This window comes from Acomys russatus, chromosome 7 (assembly GCF_903995435.1).
Source record: "Acomys russatus chromosome 7, mAcoRus1.1, whole genome shotgun sequence".
NCBI classification, from domain to species: Eukaryota; Metazoa; Chordata; class Mammalia; order Rodentia; family Muridae; genus Acomys; species Acomys russatus.
The window spans coordinates 67,856,493-67,875,173 of record NC_067143.1 but is presented as its reverse complement, the minus strand read 5'-3'; positions in this window follow the sequence as shown (position 1 = coordinate 67,875,173).

Sequence of the window (18,681 nt, the reverse complement as noted above, 5' to 3'; positions counted from 1 at the left end):
GAGTTTTAAAGGGACCCCCCAGGATATGTTGTGCTGTCAGCGTAAGTCATTGCACAAAGTTGTGGGGTTGTTCGTAAGAACGATATTTTAAAATGTAAACCCAAGCGTGAACTGAAACTTCGGGGGTTCTCGGCCGTGTATTATCTTCTTGCGCCACCTGCTGGGAGTTTTGGGAATATCACTACCATATGGTGCTCCGTTTAAGCACTGGGTTTTGGTGGAGGCAGAGGTTGGTTGGTTTGGTGGGTGGGTTGCTTGCTTGCTTGCTTGCTTGCTTGCTTGCTTGCTTGCTTGCTTGCTTGCTTGCTTGCCCTCTGCTCACTCACTCTCTTACTCGCTTAGCTTTGCTTGCCTGCTGCAGTAACCCATGCTGTTCTTGAACTTAACATCCTCCGATCCCTGCCTCCGTCATGCTCTGATTGCAGATGTGAGCCTCTATGCCTCTCTGTTCATTTCTTCAGCATACATGTAAAAAAAATTCATGCTGGATGAGAAGACTGTCTTTTGAGCGACTGGCAATTAAATTTTCCTGCTTTCTACCTTCTGCAGTGTGCGAAACCATAAAAATGAACTGATTTCAAAGTTACCATTTGAGAACAAGTGTTAGGTATTTACTACACATTAAGCCAAACGGAGTTGACCAACTATGGCTACAAGCCAAATTTATATTTTTCCATTTTTGTTTCTCCCTCCCTCCCTCCTCCTCTTCCTTCTTCTTCCTCTCCCCCCCCCCCACCTCTCTCTTTTTCTCTTTGTTTCTTTCTTTGTTTCTTTCTTTGTTTCTTTCTTTCTCTGACAGAGTGTCACTATATAGCCCAGGCTGGACAGTGTCTCTCACCTCTGGCTGTCCCTTGGGTGCTAGCCTCACAGACCTGTACCACTACTCCTGACTTAGTAAATAAAATTTCCCCAGAGCACAACCAAATGTGCCCTGCATATCTCTGTTACTTTAACACACAGAACAAATATAAAATTGTTCTCTTGCTCTTCATAGCAAAGGCTAGCTTATGCCTTGGCCAAAACATTCACAAATAAGCCTGCTTGGTTGGCCCTCAGCTACCCTTGGGACGACTGTAGCTGTTTTTAAATTTGTGTGTGTGTGTGTGTGTGTGTGTGTGTGTGTGCGCACGTATACACATGGAATAAGTTCTCTCCTTCCACTTTTATGTGGGTTCAGAGGACTGAGTTCAGGTCTTGGGTCTACGTGATAGCATCTTTCATGCACTGAGCAAATTCGCTAGCCTGACAATGTACCTCTTGTGACAAGATTTTGTTTGACAATTTACAATTGAGTGAATGCCTTGATAGGTTACAAAATCATAATGATCAAGATGTTATGACTATTTTCAAACAATTTCTTGCTGTGTAGTCTAGACTGGCTTCAAATTCTTGATCCTCCTGCCTCAACTGCAGTGCCACGATGCCAGGCAAGCACCTCACACCTAGTCTAAATTGTAATTTTTTTCTAGTCCATTAATGATGCTAACCCAAAGCATGACCTGTGGTTTAGGCCACAATCATATCAAAATTTAACACACCAGATATAACTTAGAGCTTTTGGACGGGCTGGAAAGACAGCTCCACGGCTAAGAGTGGCCTTGGAGACAGTTCCCAGAGCTCACCTCAAGATCTCACAGCCACCTGCAACTCCACCTCCAAGGAGAGTCAATGCCTCTGGCTTCTGAGGGCACCTACACTCACAGCACATTCCCCAATACACACACACACACACACACACACACACACACACACACACACAACTAAAAACAAAACAAAAACATCTTCCTCTCAAGTTCTGGGGCTAAAGGCATATCTGTGAGTTCGGACCAGCCTGGTCTACGGAGTGAGTTCCAGAACATCCAGGGCTACACAGAGAAACCCTGTCTCAAAAGAACAAAGAGAGGAAGGAAGAGCCTGGGCTCAGAAGCTAGGGCCACAGGCTCACACAGATGCCTGCTTGCAGGGTTATTTTGCATTCTTTTCCTAATTAATGCAAACTCTGTTCCTCAGCTGCTTCTAGTAAGAGGGGCCCATCCCTTCTAGAAGGTCTTCTTGGAATTGACTAAAATAAACTTTGACACCGGGTAAAAAAAGATAATTGTTTTAAAATAATCCCTTTTGGTTGGGACACAGCTAGCTCAGTGTTGCAGGGCTTGCTAGCATAAACAGAGCCCTGGGTTCTACCTCCTCCCCCCCAGTCCCAAAAGAAAAAAGATCATCTCACTTGAAATAATGCAATTACAACTATCAGTAGCAGTCCCCAAACAGCCCAGGATGCCAAATGACACACCACATACACACTCAGAACACACATGCACACCCCACACACATACACACACCGTACTCATACACATGACCACACACACACACACACACACACACACACACACACACACACACACGAGCGCGCGCACGCACATGATCCGAGGATCATCTCTAGAGAAGAGGCTTCTGATCAGACAGGTTCTTACAGGCTTTGTTTTTAAATAAAGCGACTCACTCTGTAGGCCAGGCTGGCCTTGAACTCACAGAGATCTGCCTGCATCTGCCTTCCAGAGTGCTGGGATTGCAGGCGTGGGCCACTGCACCTGGATTTTTTTTTTTTTCTTTTTTTCTTTTTCAGATCTCACTCTCAAGAGTAAGACGCATGCAGGGCAGGGGTGGCTTTTAATCCCAGCACTTGGGAGGCAGAGGCAGGTGGATCTCTATGAGCTCAAGGCCAGCCTGGTCTACAGAGTGAGTTCCAGGACAGCCAGAGCTGTTACACAGAGAAACCCTATCTTGGGGGGAAAAGTAAAGCTCACAGATAAAACTTCCAGGAATAACTGAAAGGTCCAAGCTACCTGGCTCCTGCCCCTCGTGTTGCCACCTCACCTTGCCCCGGTTGTCCTCCCTCCCGGATGCCTTCCCTATTTTGCCTATGCCCGCTCTCCTCATCGCCTGTATTCCCGCAGGACACTCATTGCTCTTGCTTGTGCGGAGGGTACTATCCCACCCAGGTTCACTTCCTAAAGGGCTCGCTGGCTGGAACACACGACGACAGGTTCCCTCAGTTGGGGCTCATGGATCTTTCTAGCATCTGCCTACAGCCTGGTAACCCAGTGGTGCTCAGTGGATGTCTGGGGGTCGGGAGGGGGGCATGAAGAGAGAGGGCGAAAGAGAAGGAAGAGCAACTAACATCCTTGGCTGCTCTATCGTTTCCACAAAATGTTTCCCTTCTGCTTGCAAAAGCATGATGCCCACAGGTATGAGGTCAGGGGCCAGAGGTCATTGCTTCCCTGCTGTCATTTAGAGAAAAGAGGGCATAAGTGGCTGTTGATAGGGGATTGGTTAATAAAATGCAAAATGGACACAGCTGTTGGATAATAGGAGGCAGATCAGGGTGTGGCCCAGTGGGATGCTGTCCAGCTCATGCTATAAAGAGAGAGGCTGGTGCTGGGACTGCTCTGTTCAGCCTGCACAAGGCTCCAGCTGCCAGCTTAGTACCACAGGGCAAAAGAGCCTAACAGAGAGCAAAAAAATGTGACTCCAAGAATGGGACTTAAGGCAGGAGGGACAATGGGGCTGGGTGGTAGAGCTGCTTGTTAGCCTGACCACCTCAGTTTGATTGCTGGGACTCACGTGGGAGAAGGACAGAACAGACACCACGTGAACTACTTCTTAAGAGGGGAGGGTACAATGCTGGAAATAGAACCTAAGGTCTTATTGCATTAGTGACAAAGTATCACGACCAAAGGCAACTGAAAAGTTTATTTTGGCTTATGAGTTCATAGAGGATTCATCACGGGGGGAGGGGGGGTATGGCATGTCCCAGGATGCAAGAAGCAGAGAGAGACAGAGAGAGAGAGAGAGAGAGAGAGAGAGAGAACAGAAGTAGCATAAGAAAGAAAGAAAGAAAGAAAGAAAGAAAGAAAGAAAGAGCGAACGAACCTGGGCTCAGAAACTAGGGCCACAGGCTCACACAGATGCCTCCCTCAAGACTGCCGCCCCCCACCCCATGACAAACTTCCTCCAGCAGGACTCCACCGTAAAGGTTCCACAACCCATAACCTCCCCCAAAACCAGTGGCACCAACTGGGGAACCAAATGTTCAGACACAGGAGCCTGTGTGGCCGGTGCCTCATTCAAGCCACCACACTCATGCAGGCTGGGCAAGTACTTTACCACGAAGCTGCACCCCCAGCCTGTACTCACCAAGTAAATAAATAAATGCATTGCACTTTTAAATAAAATAATAAGTAGTCAATTGACAGGATAGGGTGCAGCATGGTGGTGCCTGCCTGTAACTCCAAGGATCGGAAGGCAGTAATATCAAAAGCTCGGGGTCATCCTCAGCTACGTAGTGAGTTTGAGGCCAGTCTGGACTAGACAGCTCAAATAGCAACATGGGCCTCATCATCGTTGTTGTCGTTGTCACCATCATCATGATGTCATCATCATCATCATGATGTCATCATCGTTGTCATCGTCATCATGATGTCATCGTCGTCATCATCGTCATCATTGTCTTTTTTTTTTTTTTTTTTTTTTTTTTTGTTTTTTGGTTTTTCAAGACAGAGTCTCTCTGTGTAGCCTTGGCTGTCCTGGACTCACTTTGTAGACCAGGCTGGCCTCGAACTCACAGAGATCCACCTGCCTCTGTCTTCCCAGTGCTGGGATTAAAGGCGTGTGCCACCACATCCAGCCATCATCATCATTTTAAACATTGCTCTCCTTACCCGTTCTTCCTCCCTGAAGCGCCGCATGCTGAGGCAAACTTTCAATTTAAATGTGATGAGCGATGGCTCACATGTGTATGTATGCCTGTGTGAGGGTGTCAGAGACTCTGGAGCTGGAGTTACAGGCACATGTCAGCTGCCATGTGGGTGCTGGGAATTGAACTCGGGTCCCCTGGAAGAGCAGCTCTGCTTTCTTTTTCTCTATCCAAGCAGCCTCGAAGTTCCTAGTCTCTCCCTTTTTTTTTCTTTTTTTTTTAAATTTGTTTTTGTTTTTCAAGACAGGGTTTCTCTGTGTAGCCTTGGCTGTCCTGGAACTTGCTCTGTAGACCAGGCTAACCACACACCAGGCTGCCTGCCTCTGTCTCCTGAATGCTGGGATTAAAGACAATAGCTACCACCTCCTGACTAGTGAAGTATCTAAATACTTGACCTTGAACGTCTGACCTCCAGCCTTCTCTTTTTTTTTTTTTTTTTTTTTTTTTTAAGATTTTTTTTTTTATTATTATTATTATGTGTAGGGTGCTCTATCTGCATGTACACCTACAGGCCAGGAGAGGGCATCAGATCACATTCTAAATGGTTGTGAAGCACCATGTGGTTGCTGGGAATTGAACTCAGGACCTCTGGAAGAGCAGGCAGTGCCCTTAACCTCTGAGCCATCGCTCCAGCCCCCAGCCTTCTCCTCTTGAGTGATGGAATGACAGACAGGTGAGGTGGCCAGTGCATTCTAGACCGTCACCGGAAAACCTGAGTTACATCCCCAGCACCAGGAAAGACATGAGTTCAAGACAAGTCTAAGCTACAAAGAGAGATCCTGTCTCAAAATAAAGTGTGTGTTGTCCGGGGCTGGGAGTTTAATTTGAAGATCTTTTCCTGGTGCCTGAAGTCACCAGGTCTGGCCTCTCGCGGAAGAGAGCCATTGCTGGACCTTCCAGAGATGGCCACTAGAGGGCGCGCCGAAGCAGCCGAAGTCGCGAAACACTTGGGCGCTCCCAGAGAGCTATCCTGAAAACAAAGCGGTCTTCTTTTCAAAAAGCTGAAGAGGCCCCTATGGAGCGCCCACACTCCGTCTCCTCATAAGTAAACGAACTTAATTACAATTTAATTTATTCTGAATTGTATCAACAATTAAAAGGAAATTACCCCCTTTGCTCTTATTTTCTTTCTCTTTATTTAAAATAGGTTCCTTCTAACTCCAGCAATTGTATGTGAGGAAACAATTGGATTTTAATGACCTTCTCACAGGAGCTCAGCCTAGTAGGTGGCTTCTACCTTTCCCACCTAGCTTTGGCTTACATCTCCTAACATCTTAATATGTCATTTTGTTAGATGATAACTAACCTATTTCCACAAACCTGGGCGGAAATACATTCCTCTCCATCGATTGTGATTCACTGTTTCAAGCACAAAAGGTAAAAAATTAATTAATTAATTAAAACCCAAAAAAAAAATAACAACGACAAAAAAAAAAAAAAAAAAAAAAAAAAAAACAGCCAGTGTCTGACTCCTCCCCCAGCCCCCATGTTTTCTTCTGCACCCCTGTGGTCCACCATCTGCAAGCCTTTTGGAAATGGCCATTACGTAAGGAAGGGACGAGAAATGATTAACACTTGGCTCAACCTTAGCCTTGTCTTCTAGCCACCGGGGAGGGGGGGGGGCAGAGGTGGGAGGGGGGCGCTACAAGTCAAAGTAAACAAAAACCTAAGCTGTTCACAATCACCAAAGAGTTGGATCGACTCAAACATCCACCAAAGAATAAACTGAGTAAACAAAGCTTGAAGTCTGTCCACGTGGGAGTGAGAAGGTGTGGACTGCCAAGGTGACACCTCGGAGGCACACCTATGCCTCTGAGAGTGTCTGTGGAATTGCTGTGGTTAAGATCACTGGTGTGGGTGGACCCATCTTAACAGTGGGTGGGGTGTGAGATCCTGAGGCGCACAAAATGGAGCTGGTTAACTCCTTGCTGTCTGCCCTCGACGGTGTACATACAGAAACCAGAGGCTTCAGGCTCCTGGCACCTCTCATGACGGACTGGCATACAGTACCAATGGAAGCCAGAAGAGGGCGATATATCCCTTGGAACTTCGGTCACAGATGGTTGTGAGCCGCCCTGTGTGAGCTCCTCGCTTTTGAGACATGGCACCAGCCTAGTGTCAGTGCTTTCTAAGCTTTTTTTTTTTTGGGGGGGGGGTCCGAGACAGGGTTTCTCTGTGTAACCTTGGCTGCCTGGATTCATTTTGTAGACCAGGCTGGCCTTGAACTCACAGAGATCCGCCTGCCTCTGCCTCCCAAGTGCTGGGATTAAAGGCGTGCGCCACCACGCCCGACCTCTAAACTTTTATAGAAGTTTGAAAACGTTAATAATAAGGCAGTAAGATAAAATGGTTTGATCCCTTCCTGCAATTTTTCCCTTATGAAATTCAAAACAGAAGCGAAACTAAACAGCAAGATGGGAAGGAAAATGAACTGTAAAGCGCAGGCCCATTTTAAAGCCCTGACCCTGTTCTTCACAAAGCGTAAGGCTAGACAGCTGGGCGCAGGCAGGGCTGCAGAGCGTGCATCCGGGAAGCGTAAGGCTAGACAGCTGGCTGCAGGCAGGGCTGCAGAGCGTGCATCCGGGAAGCGTAAGGCAAGACAGCTGGCTGCACGCAGGGCTGCAGAGCGTGCATCCGGGAGCCCACAGGACGCACAGGCCAAGAGGGACCTGGATGCGCTCCACGAACTTCAGTGAATGACAGCAATGGGCCAGTGTCCCTTCACCAGTCGAACCTGCTAGACTGTGGGGAAACTCAGAGGGGGGATAGGCCTATATGGCAAGTCCCTGTAGCTTCTGTTCCGTTTTCCTGGAAACTTGCTGCTCCAAAGGCTATTTAAAAATTCATAGTTGGAGGCGGGTGCGGTGGCTCACATCTGTAATCCCAGCACTCAGGAGGCAGGCAGATCACTGTGAATTCGAGGCCAGCCTGGTCTACAAAGTGAGTCCAGGATAGCCATGGCTACACAAAGAAAACCTGTCTCAGGAAACAAACAAACAAAAAATAAGAAATAAAATCACAGTTGGACAGAGGCGCTGTGGCGCACGCCTTTAGCCCCAGGACTCTGGAGACAGAGGTAGACGGATCGCTGTGAGTTCCAGGCCAGCCTGGGCTACCAAGAGATTCCAGAACAGCCAAGGCTACATAGAGAAACTCTGTCTCAAAACAAAACAAAAACAAACAAACAAAACAAAACAAAAATAAGAGCCAGTTGTGGTGGTGCACGCCTTTAATCCCAGCACTTGGGAGGCAGAGGCAGATGGATCACTGTGAGTTCCAGGCCAGCCTGGTCTACAAAGCAAGTCCAGGGCAGCCAAGGCTACACAGAGAAACCTTGTCTCAAAAAATCAAAAAAAGAACGTAAATAATAATGAGGGCTGGAGGGATGGTTCAGGGTTAAGAGCATTTGCTACTCTTGGAGACGCAAGTTCAGTTCCCCGGCACCCACAGCCATCTGAATCTCCAGCTCCAGGGGGTCTGACACCCATTTCTGGCCGCTGCAGGCCCCAAGCACATGGTGGTGTACAGACATATACGCAGCCAAAACATCTGTACACACAAAACCAGGATAAATATTTTAAATTATAATAAAAAAAAAAAAAAGAATCGCCTGGTCTGAGGTTGTGTACTTGCCTAGCATAAGTGAGGCCCAAGGTTTGATCCTCAGGCCCACAAGATCAATCAATCAATCAATCAGACTCCCACTCACAGTGAAATCTCACCCTGGTAAGATGAACCAGGAACCATCAACTACAGGAGACCATGGCTTGGCATGGCACTTACTTCACCAAATCAAAAAAGACATGCTAACGCTGGAGGCAAAAGAGCTGCGGCCAAGGAGCCGAGGGAAGGGATAAGTGTGCCTCTTAGAGGGAAAGCCCAGCCCAAGCGGCAGTGTTGGCAAGTCCTGAGAGCTGGAAGTCGCCCCGGCTCAGGATAAAAAGCAGGCTGAGCCCAGAGATGACACAGGAAAGGTTGGCAGGGACCAAGGCTCAGGACCTCCAGAAGGTCTCTCAGGTTCCTGTCCTGGCTCAAAGGCTGACCAAGACTGTTTAGAAGGCAAAAGGCTCTTCTGGTCGGCTGTGGGTTGTTTGGAGACATCAGGTGTCCCCGGTTGCTCAGGGGAAGGCCATACCGAAAGAAGCTGGCCCAACCCCCAGTGATCCTGCCGCAGGCTCTGCAATGAAAGCCAGGCCCAAGAAAGGTGTGGGAGGAAGGGGTGGGTGGGTTCCCTAGACCAGACAGGACATACCGGCTGATCAGAGGGGGAAGGAGAAGGTGGGCTGACCTCCAAATCCTAGCTTGGTCACTGAGAGGATCTAGGCCAGGAAAAATAACTTGTCCAGTAGGCCTGGGACATGCAGAGTACCAAAGGCCTGTGGAGTCCCAGGTAAAGACGGAGAATCAGCCATTCGAGAGAGTGACCTGGCTGGGATAAGAACAGTGTGTGTTGTAGGCTTGAATTGCCAGACCAGGGACATGGAGGTAGGACCACAGTGGCTCCACCCAACTTCTTCCCAGCAAATCCATGAACAACATAAACTAAAACCATCAACAATTGCTGTCTATGTACCAGCCATGTGCCGGGCTGTTGTCAACTTGATCTAACCTAGAATACCCTGAGGAGAGATCCTCAATGGTCCGGATATGGTTGGCCTGTGGCCATGTCTCAGGGGTGTGTTAATTGCTTTAGTTGATGTGGGAAGGAAAGGGGGTGGCACCATTCCTGGAGTTTGGACTCTAGATGGTATACAGGAGGAGACAGAGAGCTGAGCCTGAGCGTGCTCTGGTTCCTCTCTGCTCCTGACTGTGAATGTGGTGTGGCAGCTGGGTTTTTTTTTTTTCCCCCAGTTGCGCCTTGACTTCCTTGCTGTGATGGACTGTAACTGGGGATTGTGAGATAAAATAAACCCTTTTCTCCCCTAAATCATGTTTTATCCCACAGCTGCAGAAACGCCACTGTCTAGGGGATGGAGGGCCGTGGTTGGAATGTGAGATGTCCACCAAAGCCTCAGTCCCTGGAAGTGAGCCCTGAGGGTTTGTTCAGGAGAGGGAGGATGGTTGTGAGCTCAAGGCTTCTTAGGAGGGAGACCCTGCTCTAACCAAGTCAGAAACACTGTAAGAACTACCCCCACCCTGGGAGCTAAGGGTTGATCTTGTTGTTCCAGCCAGAGGGAAAAAAAAAAGAAAGGAAGGAAGGAAGAAAGGGAGGGAGGGAGGGAAGGAAGATGGAGAAAGGGAAGGAGGGCTGGTGAGAAGGAAATGAAAATAAGAGACGGTTGCCCTTGTTGCGGCCTGCTCTGTGACATAGCTGCAGCCCTTTCATATTTACCTTGCGTTTTGCTTATAAGGTGAAATTCAGTTCAAAACTTTTCAACTCTGCTTCCTAGAAGCAGTTACTCGTAGCTCACACTAACATTCCCTGCCAGAGGGCCAAGCTGACCTTACACTAAGCTACACTCCTGCCGCATCCTTGTCTTGTTACCTAGGATTCGACGGTGTCATAACTCATCCTTCGCTATCTATGTACTTGGCTACACTTTGGATATACTGAAGCGCTGCCTCGCTTCTCTCACTCAGGACCGAGCACGCTGAAGTCCAGTCAGAACTGCTTGTCTAGTTGGCAGAAATAGCTTGAGTCAGAACCGACCACCTGTTCCACCATCTGAACCCCCGTATGAGCTAACTGCAGTTTTTGCCTTTTTGTAAAGGCCCCTGGGGAACATTCGGTGTCACAGTCAGGTTCCTAAGTCCTTTCTGTGGCCTTAATTGTAGTCAGCCTGGAGAAAGTGTTCAATGAACCGTCACTACCTCACTGAGCTTGGTGCTCAAGTAGTTCGTGTGGCAATTCCTACACTACAACACCCTGGGTGACAGAGGCTCGCCCAGCACATAGGCTCCCCAGCCCTGCGCCCTCTCTCCTCTCCCTATTTTATGGATCTAAGTTCCCTGAGGTGATCTTGTGAGGGATGGTAGGCCCTATACCCATCTCACAGGGTCCAATCTTGAATAAACCTGTTTTCTTTTCCACCAGCTTCCATGAGTGTTGACTTTGTGGTGAGCAGACCTGTTAAGACGCTCAGTTTTCATAGCTGCTCTACAGAGTGAAAGTGGCTATTATAGCCTCCCTACAACAGACGTGAGGAATCTGAGTCACAGAAGCATTTGAAAGCTGGCCTGAGGTCATAAAACTAGAAAGCGTCAACATAAAGCTAAAGAGCTGGCCCAAGCAGCTGCAAACTACAGCCCGATTTAGGCTATTTGGTGCAGTGGATATAAACATGTTTTTGGTTTGATCCCAAGTGTGGGGTGGGGAACAGACTTGTGAGAGAGCAGGTGATCTTTATCTAGAAGTTGAACCACTTTGTGGGGGGCTTGGTTGTTGCCAGCTGAAACACATCCTAGCACAGACTCTGAGAGGAGATACATACATACATGCCCAAACGAGGAGGCTGGGCTTTTGGGGTCTTGGTACTGTTCGGCCGTTAAGACAGAACGGCTCCAGCCAAGGCTTGGAGGCTCTGGCTGAGGCTCCGGGTTCCAGTTGCTCCAGGTTCCAGCAGCAACTTTGGTGGAATTGCTGGTCTGCTGAAATCCTGATGACTTTGCCAGGGGACGCATTCCCAGGAACTGAATCCAACAAGGTCTACTTCTCCTGCTCCCATAATCCTCCTTTCTCTCCTGTCTAGGGTAGGTGGGTTGGAAGGGAGGTCTAAGCATTAAAGAACCACAAATAAAGTAGATTTGGAAAAGTTGGAGCCTGCAATTTGGTTTTTCATCTTTTTGGAGACAGGCCCTTGCTGAGTAACTGAAGCTGGCCTGCAGCTCACAGTCCTCCTGTCTCAGCATCTGGGGACTACAGATGAAGGTCACCATCCATGCCTTGAGTTATAGGTTGCTTTGTGTGTGTTACATTTGTGAGCTGACTGATTTGGGGGCTGGGATTCCAACTCTGGTCCCTCCTGATTGAGCAGCAAGTGCTTGTAACTACTTTGCCATCTCTCTAGCTCCAAGTTGTGAGTTTTAATAAAGTTTTATTGGAGCACAGCCGTGCTGTTTCACCTACATACAATCTAAGCTTGCTTTCAAAAATAATCAGTAGATTGCAGTAGCTAGAACAGGACCCACTTAAACTTCAGAGTCAGATGGTTGGTAGTAGCACATGCTTTTAATCCCAGAACTCAGAAAGTAAAGGCAGGTGTATCTTTGTGAGTTCAAGGCCAGCTTGGCCTATAGAACAAGTTTTGGGACAGCCAGGGCTACATAGAGAAGTCTTGCCTTAAAAAAAAAAAATAGATAAATGGATAATAGATAGGTAGATAAATAATAGATTGATAGATGATAGATAGATAGCAGGGAGAAAACCAACTCCCATAACTCCCTAATCTCTACCCTCCACAGGTGTTTCACCTCTCAATAAGTAAATACAAGTGACAGAGAGAGGGAGAGGAGAGGGAGAGAGAAAGAGAGAGAGAGAGAGACCTGGAACTTGCTTTGTAACCAGGCTAGCCTTTAAAGTCATAGAGATCCACCTTCCTCTGCCTCTGTCTCCCAAGTACTGGAATTAAAGGTGTGCACCACCACCTGGCCTTAGAATTTTAAAAAAAAAAATTTTTTTTTAAAGGTTGGGGCTGGAGAGATGGCTCAGTGGTTAAGAGCACGGTCTGTTCTTCCAGAGGTCCTGAGTTTAATTCCCAGCAATCACATGGTGCCTCACAACCATCTATAATGGAGCTGATGCCCTCTTCTAGCATTCAGGTGTACATGCAGATAGAGCATTCATATACTAAATAAATAAATAAATCTTTGGGGGCTGGAGAGATGGCTCAGAGGTTAAGAGTACCGTCTGCTCTTCCAGAGGTCCTGAGTTCAATTCCCAGCACCCACATGGCGGCTCACACAGCCAGCTACACAGCCATTTCCTGGCTACTACTCTGCAGCTCTTGAGTGGTGGTGATGATAAACACAGTATTTTGGTCCTCCAGCCACATGCTTCCTTTGACAAGGAGGAGCGAGACTCTAGTTAGATATATATATATATATATATATATATATATATATATATATATATATATATATATTTTTTTTTTTTTTTTTTTTTTTTTTTTTTTAATACTGATACCTTTAGATTCCACTAATGAGCATTTCCCTCAAGTCCTGAGCTAAAATGTGACCCTGAGTATGATAAAGAAAGCTCCCTCTTTCCTTGGGTCAGACCATATTTTTTTTCTTTTTTCTTCTCTTTTTCTTTTCTTTTCTTTCTTTCTTTCTTTTCTTTTCTTTTTCTTTCTTTCTTTCTTTCTTTCTTTTTTTTTTTTTTTTTTGTTGTTTTGTTTCACGGGGGGTTGGGGGGGGGTTTCTTTTCTTTTTTTTTTGGTTTTTCGAGACAAGGTCTCTCTGTGTAGCCTTGGCCATCCTGGACTCACTTTGTAGACCAGGCTGGCCTCGAACTCACAGCGATCCGCCTGCCTCTGCCTCCCGAGTGCTGGGATTAAAGGCGTGCGCCACCACGCCCGGCTTGGGGGGTTTTTTGTTTTGGTTTTTGGTTTTTGGTTTTGGTTTTGGTTTTTTGAGACAGGGTTTTTCTGTGTAGCGTTGCCTATCTTGGACTCTCTTTGTAGACCAAACTGCCTCTGACTCCCAAGTGCTGGGATTACAGGTGTGCGCCACCATGCCCGGTCTTTAAAAAAAAAATGTTTTTTTAAAGATAAAGTCGCATCTTGTGTTCTACATTGACCCAAGCGCTCTATAATCCCACTAAACAGGCTCCTGTTGCTTCTACTCCTGCCTCACGTGAGGAGCTGTGGAGCACGCGCCTGGAGCACTGGGCGGATTTGCTAAAGAAAGCAGATGTGAGACTCTCTCACTTGCAAACTGAACTCATCTGAACTGTTCCTGTGCCAGCCCTAAAGCTGTGGAAGGTAAATATTGTCTCTCAGGATGGCCGTCATCTCCCTGCACACTAATCCTCCTTCTTAGACACAAGGAAGCCTTATTCTTGTCAAGACTGAGCAGCAAAAGCATGGCCACCTGCCACTGAGGCAGCAACACAGACCCTCCTGTGAGAGCAGAGGACAGTCTGTTAGCAGTCTTTTTCTCCAGAGGTCTGTGGTGTTCAGAACCTCTGGGCAAGGCCAACTGCCAGTACAGAGGCCTTCCCAACCTCTCTTGGATGGAATCATTTCTTCTTCCATCTGTCTTTCGGAGCCCTGTTTGGGATAAATATGCGTCTGCTTGTGTCTCCCCTGGAAAGTCTCACAACACCGTCCTCTCCTTATCCTTCACAGCCCAGCTGAAGCCTTCATCTCTGGACTTCCATTGTAACTGACAGTCTGTGGTTCTCTCTCAATTCTACACCTTGGGGCTACACACACACACAGGAGGAGAGAAGCGGGTGTGCAGCCTAGGGTTGCACGCTGGACACACACAGGAGGAGAGAAGCGGGTGTGCAGCCTAGGGTTGCACGCTGGACACACACAGGAGGAGACAAGCGGGTGTGCAGCCTAGTGTTGCACGCTGGACACACACAGGAGGAGACAAGCGGGTGTGCAGCCTAGGGTTGCACGCTGGACACACACAGGAGGAGAGAAGCGGGTGTGCAGCCTAGGGTTGCACTCTGGACACACACAGGCGACAAGCGGGTGTGCAGCCTAGTGTTGCACGCTGGACACACACAGGAGGAGAGAAGCGGGTGTGCAGCCTAGGGTTGCACGCTGGACACACACAGGAGGAGACAAGCGGGTGTGCAGCCTAGGGTTGCACGCTGGATACACACAGGAGGAGACAAGCGAGTGTGCAGCCTAGGGTTGCACTCTGGGCACACACAGGAGGAGACAAGCGGGTGTGCAGCCTAGGGTTGCACTCTGGGCACACACAGGAGGAGACAAGCGGGTGTGCAGCCTAGGGTTGCACTCTGGGCACACACAGGAGGAGACAAGCGGGTGTGCAGCCTAGGGTTGCACGCTGGACACACACAGGAGGAGACAAGCAGGTGTGCAGCCTAGGGTTGCACTCTGGGCACACACAGGAGGAGACAAGCGGGTGTGCAGCCTAGGGTTGCACGCTGGACACACACAGGAGGAGAGAAGCGGGTGTGCAGCCTAGGGTTGCACGCTGGACACACACAGGAGGAGACAAGCGGGTGTGCAGCCTAGGGTTGCACGCTGGACACACACAGGAGGAGACAAGCGGGTGTGCAGCCTAGTGTTGCACTCTGGGCACACACAGGAGGAGACAAGCGGGTGTGCAGCCTAGGGTTGCACGCTGGCTTTGAGCCTCTCCTCTGCTGCAGTCCTGAAGCTCTGTGAAAGAAAGCTCTATGTTTACTTTGACCAATACTATGAACCCAGAGCTTGGCATGTCAGGAGCCTAGAAACCTCCTTGTCAAGTACATGAATGTTACTCACTAAAAAGTGTGTGTGGTGTGTATGTGTGTGTGCATGTGTGGTGTGTGTGTGGTGTATGTGTGGTGTGTGTGTGTGCATGTGTGGTGTGTGTGTGTGCATGTGTGGTGTATGTGTGGTGTGTCTGTGTGTGGTGTGTGTGTGTGTGCATGTGTGGTGTATGTGTGGTGTGTATATATGCGTGTGTATGTGTGTGTATGTGTGTGGTGTATATGGTGTGTAGTATATGGGTAATGTGTGTGTGTGTGTGCGTAATGTTATGTGTAGTATGTATGTGTGTTATATGTGGTATGTATGTGTGTGTTTGTGTGGTGTGTGTGTATGTGTGGAGTATGTGTGCTATATGTGGTATGTGTGGTGTATGTGTGCATGTGGTGTGTATGTGTGTGTTTATATGTGTGTATATGGGGTGTGTGGTGTGTGTGTCTGTGTTACACATGTGGTGTGTGGTGTGTGATATATGAACAGGTGTGCACGTGTGGAGTCAGAGGAAGAAACTGGGTGCCTGCTCGTCACTGTATTGCTGTGAGACAGGGATTCTTACTGAGCCTGATCTGAGGCTGGCAGCCCGCAAGACTCAGCAACCGTCCTGTCTCCACTGACACAGCACTGGGGCTAGAACCCCCACACATACACACACAGCTATGATCACCTTTCTTTTTTGAATGTGGATAATGGGCCAGGCATAGTGCTGCACACCTTTAATCCCAGCACTCCGGAGGCAGAGGCAGGCGGATCGCTGTGAGTTCGAGGCCAGCCTGGTCTACAAAGTGAGTCCAGGACGGCCAAGGCTACACAGAGAAACCCTGTCTTGAAAAACCAAAAATTAAAAAAAAAAATTTTTAAATGTGGATATTGGGATTTGAACTTGGGTCTTTGTGTTTGTGCAGCACTCTCTCTTATCCACTGAGCCGTCTCTCCAGCTCCAAACATACTCATTTTCAAGCTCAATGTTTGACATGATATTTTGGAGAGAATAAAAAAGGATGCTTTACCTAATACACGGTCCTATTTGCCATGCAATTTATAGCCTGCAAGTGACAGACTAGAACAAAACAAGAAAAAGCAAGATTCAGAGCTCTCCACCAGCAGGCAAAAACTTAGAGTAACCATACATCAGCTCGGCCTGAGATCCCAACAGGCAGGGGAAAAGCCATGGAGAAACAGTTGCAAAACTTCTGTGTTGTAATTAAATAACCAGCTCTCTGCAGGAGGCGGTGGCCAGCATGAGCTAAGGAGAGAGTTTCCGTGGCTGAGTGGCCTGCCAGCTTCTCAGACTCCAGCTGAATATGTCTGTCACTTTCTCTGTAGCTATGTTTTATCGAAGTAGATTATTTGACTTTAAGATGTTTACCAGAGCTGGGGGTTAGAGCTCAGGGGTACAGCATATACTCAGCATGGCAGAGCCCTAGGCTTCAATCTTCATCCCTCCCCCTACCAAAAAAAAATACATGTTTGCAAACTTTCTAGGAAGAGATACTACACAGTCTTGCCTAAGTGACCAAAGAACTCTCTAGTACGATACATGAAGTAGAGATGAGGTCTGTGGGATACTGGCGAATAGCAGATGCTTAACAGCCGGTAAGTGTGGTCTCACAGCTTCAGGGCTGAGGATCAGCAGTGTCTCCCGAATCAGGCTAATGGCCAAGAAGATGTCCCTGAAAGACATGGCATGGTGGCACGCCTTTAATCCCAGCACTCAGAGAGGCAGAGGCCGGAGAATTGCTGTGAGTTCGAGGCCAGCCTGGTCTACAAAGAGTCCAGGACAGCCAGGGCTACAAAGAAAAATCCTGTGTCAGAGAGAGAGAGAAAGAGAAAGAGAAAGAGAGAGAGAGAGAGAGAGAGAGAGAGAGAGAGAGAAAGCACACCAAGGAAATGTCTTCAAAAAAAGATACAAATGAATATATATATATTTTTTCAAATGAATATATTTTAAACAAGCACTTGAGCCCAGCAGTGGTGGCACATGCCTTTAATCCCAGCACTCAGGAGGCAGAGGCAGGTGGATCACTGTGAGTTCGAGGCCAGCCGGGTCTACAAAGTGAGTCCAGGACAGCCAAGGCTACACAAAGAGACCCTGTCTTGAAAAACCAAAAACAAACAAACAAGGATTTGATTTTAAAATGTGGAATGGTTCAAGAATGTACATGTAATCAGGCTGGAGAGATGGCTCAGTGGTTAAGAGCACTGACTGCTCTTCCAGAGGTCCTGAGTTCAATTCCCAGCAACCACATAGCGCCTCACAACCATCTATAATGAGATCTGGTGCCCTCTTCTGGCCTGCAGCTGTACATGCAGGCAGAGCATTGTATACATAGTAATAAATAAATAAATCTTCTTTAAAAAAAAAAAAAAAAAAAAAGAATGTACATGTCATCCTTACACAGGGACCGCACTAATCTCTTTAATTCTTCCAGTTTTAGTTTCCTATTGCCAAAACCAAAAGCACATACATTTTTATAGAATTTTATAAAAATGATGTTTTCATAGGCTGCTGGGCCTCATCTCTGTGCCTTCTTCAAGCTTGGCTGTATATGTACATAGTGCTTTCTTTCTTTTTCTTCTCCCTGCCCCCTCCCCACCTCTCACTTCCTCTCTCTTTTAACACAAGAGTCACACTGTTGGCCATGCTGGCCCCTGAGCTCAACAGCTCTCTCTAGCTCCCTCAGCCTCCAGACTAGACGGTGCTGTAGCAACACACTACCACGTCTGTCTTCTTCATTTTTTCCTCCCCCTCCTCCTCCTCTTTCATTTTTACTGTCTCCTCCTCCTCTTCTGCCTCCTCTTTCGTCTCCTCCCACTTCCTTCCCGCTTCTCTTCGTCATTTTCGTCCTCCTCCTCTTAACTGCTGTAAGGAAGATGAAAACTAAAGAAACACTGCAACCGTTGGAGAAATGACTCCAGAGTAATGACCTCCAAGTTTTCCGCAAGCTGACATGGAGCATTCCTGTCCCCAAAAGAGAACTCTTCCTTGGGACCTCTCATGGTCCTAGGGTTGGTTTCAGCTGGACTCCTCCGCTCTTTGCTTACATAATGCTTTCTCCAAAGATGAGCATCCTGGGGTTGGAGAGATGGCTCAGAGGTTAAGAGCACTGGCTGCTCTTCCAAAGGTCCTGAGTTCAATTCCCAGCAACCACATGGTAGCTCACAACCATCTACAATGAGATCTGGTGTCCTCTTCTGGCATGCAGACACACATGCAGGCAGAATACTGTATACATAATAAATAAACCTTTTTTAAAAAATGAGCATCCTATCATGTTCCTGACTTCGTGGGAGGACTCCAGCTTCCTGAGTCCCCAGAATTCTATTTCCCATCATCTGGGGCAAGGCCACTGCTCTCTGTTCTACAGAGGCACCATCGTCCTGAACTAAGGCAAACTGAGTAGATAAAAAGGTAGCACATCTTATGGAGGCCTCCGGCTGGTTACCACTGATGATGCAGTGACACTCAGTCACCCCCTCTAGGAGATACGCTTCACTCTGCAGGATTCCCAGACCGGCAGCTTCAGCTGTATCCTGTTG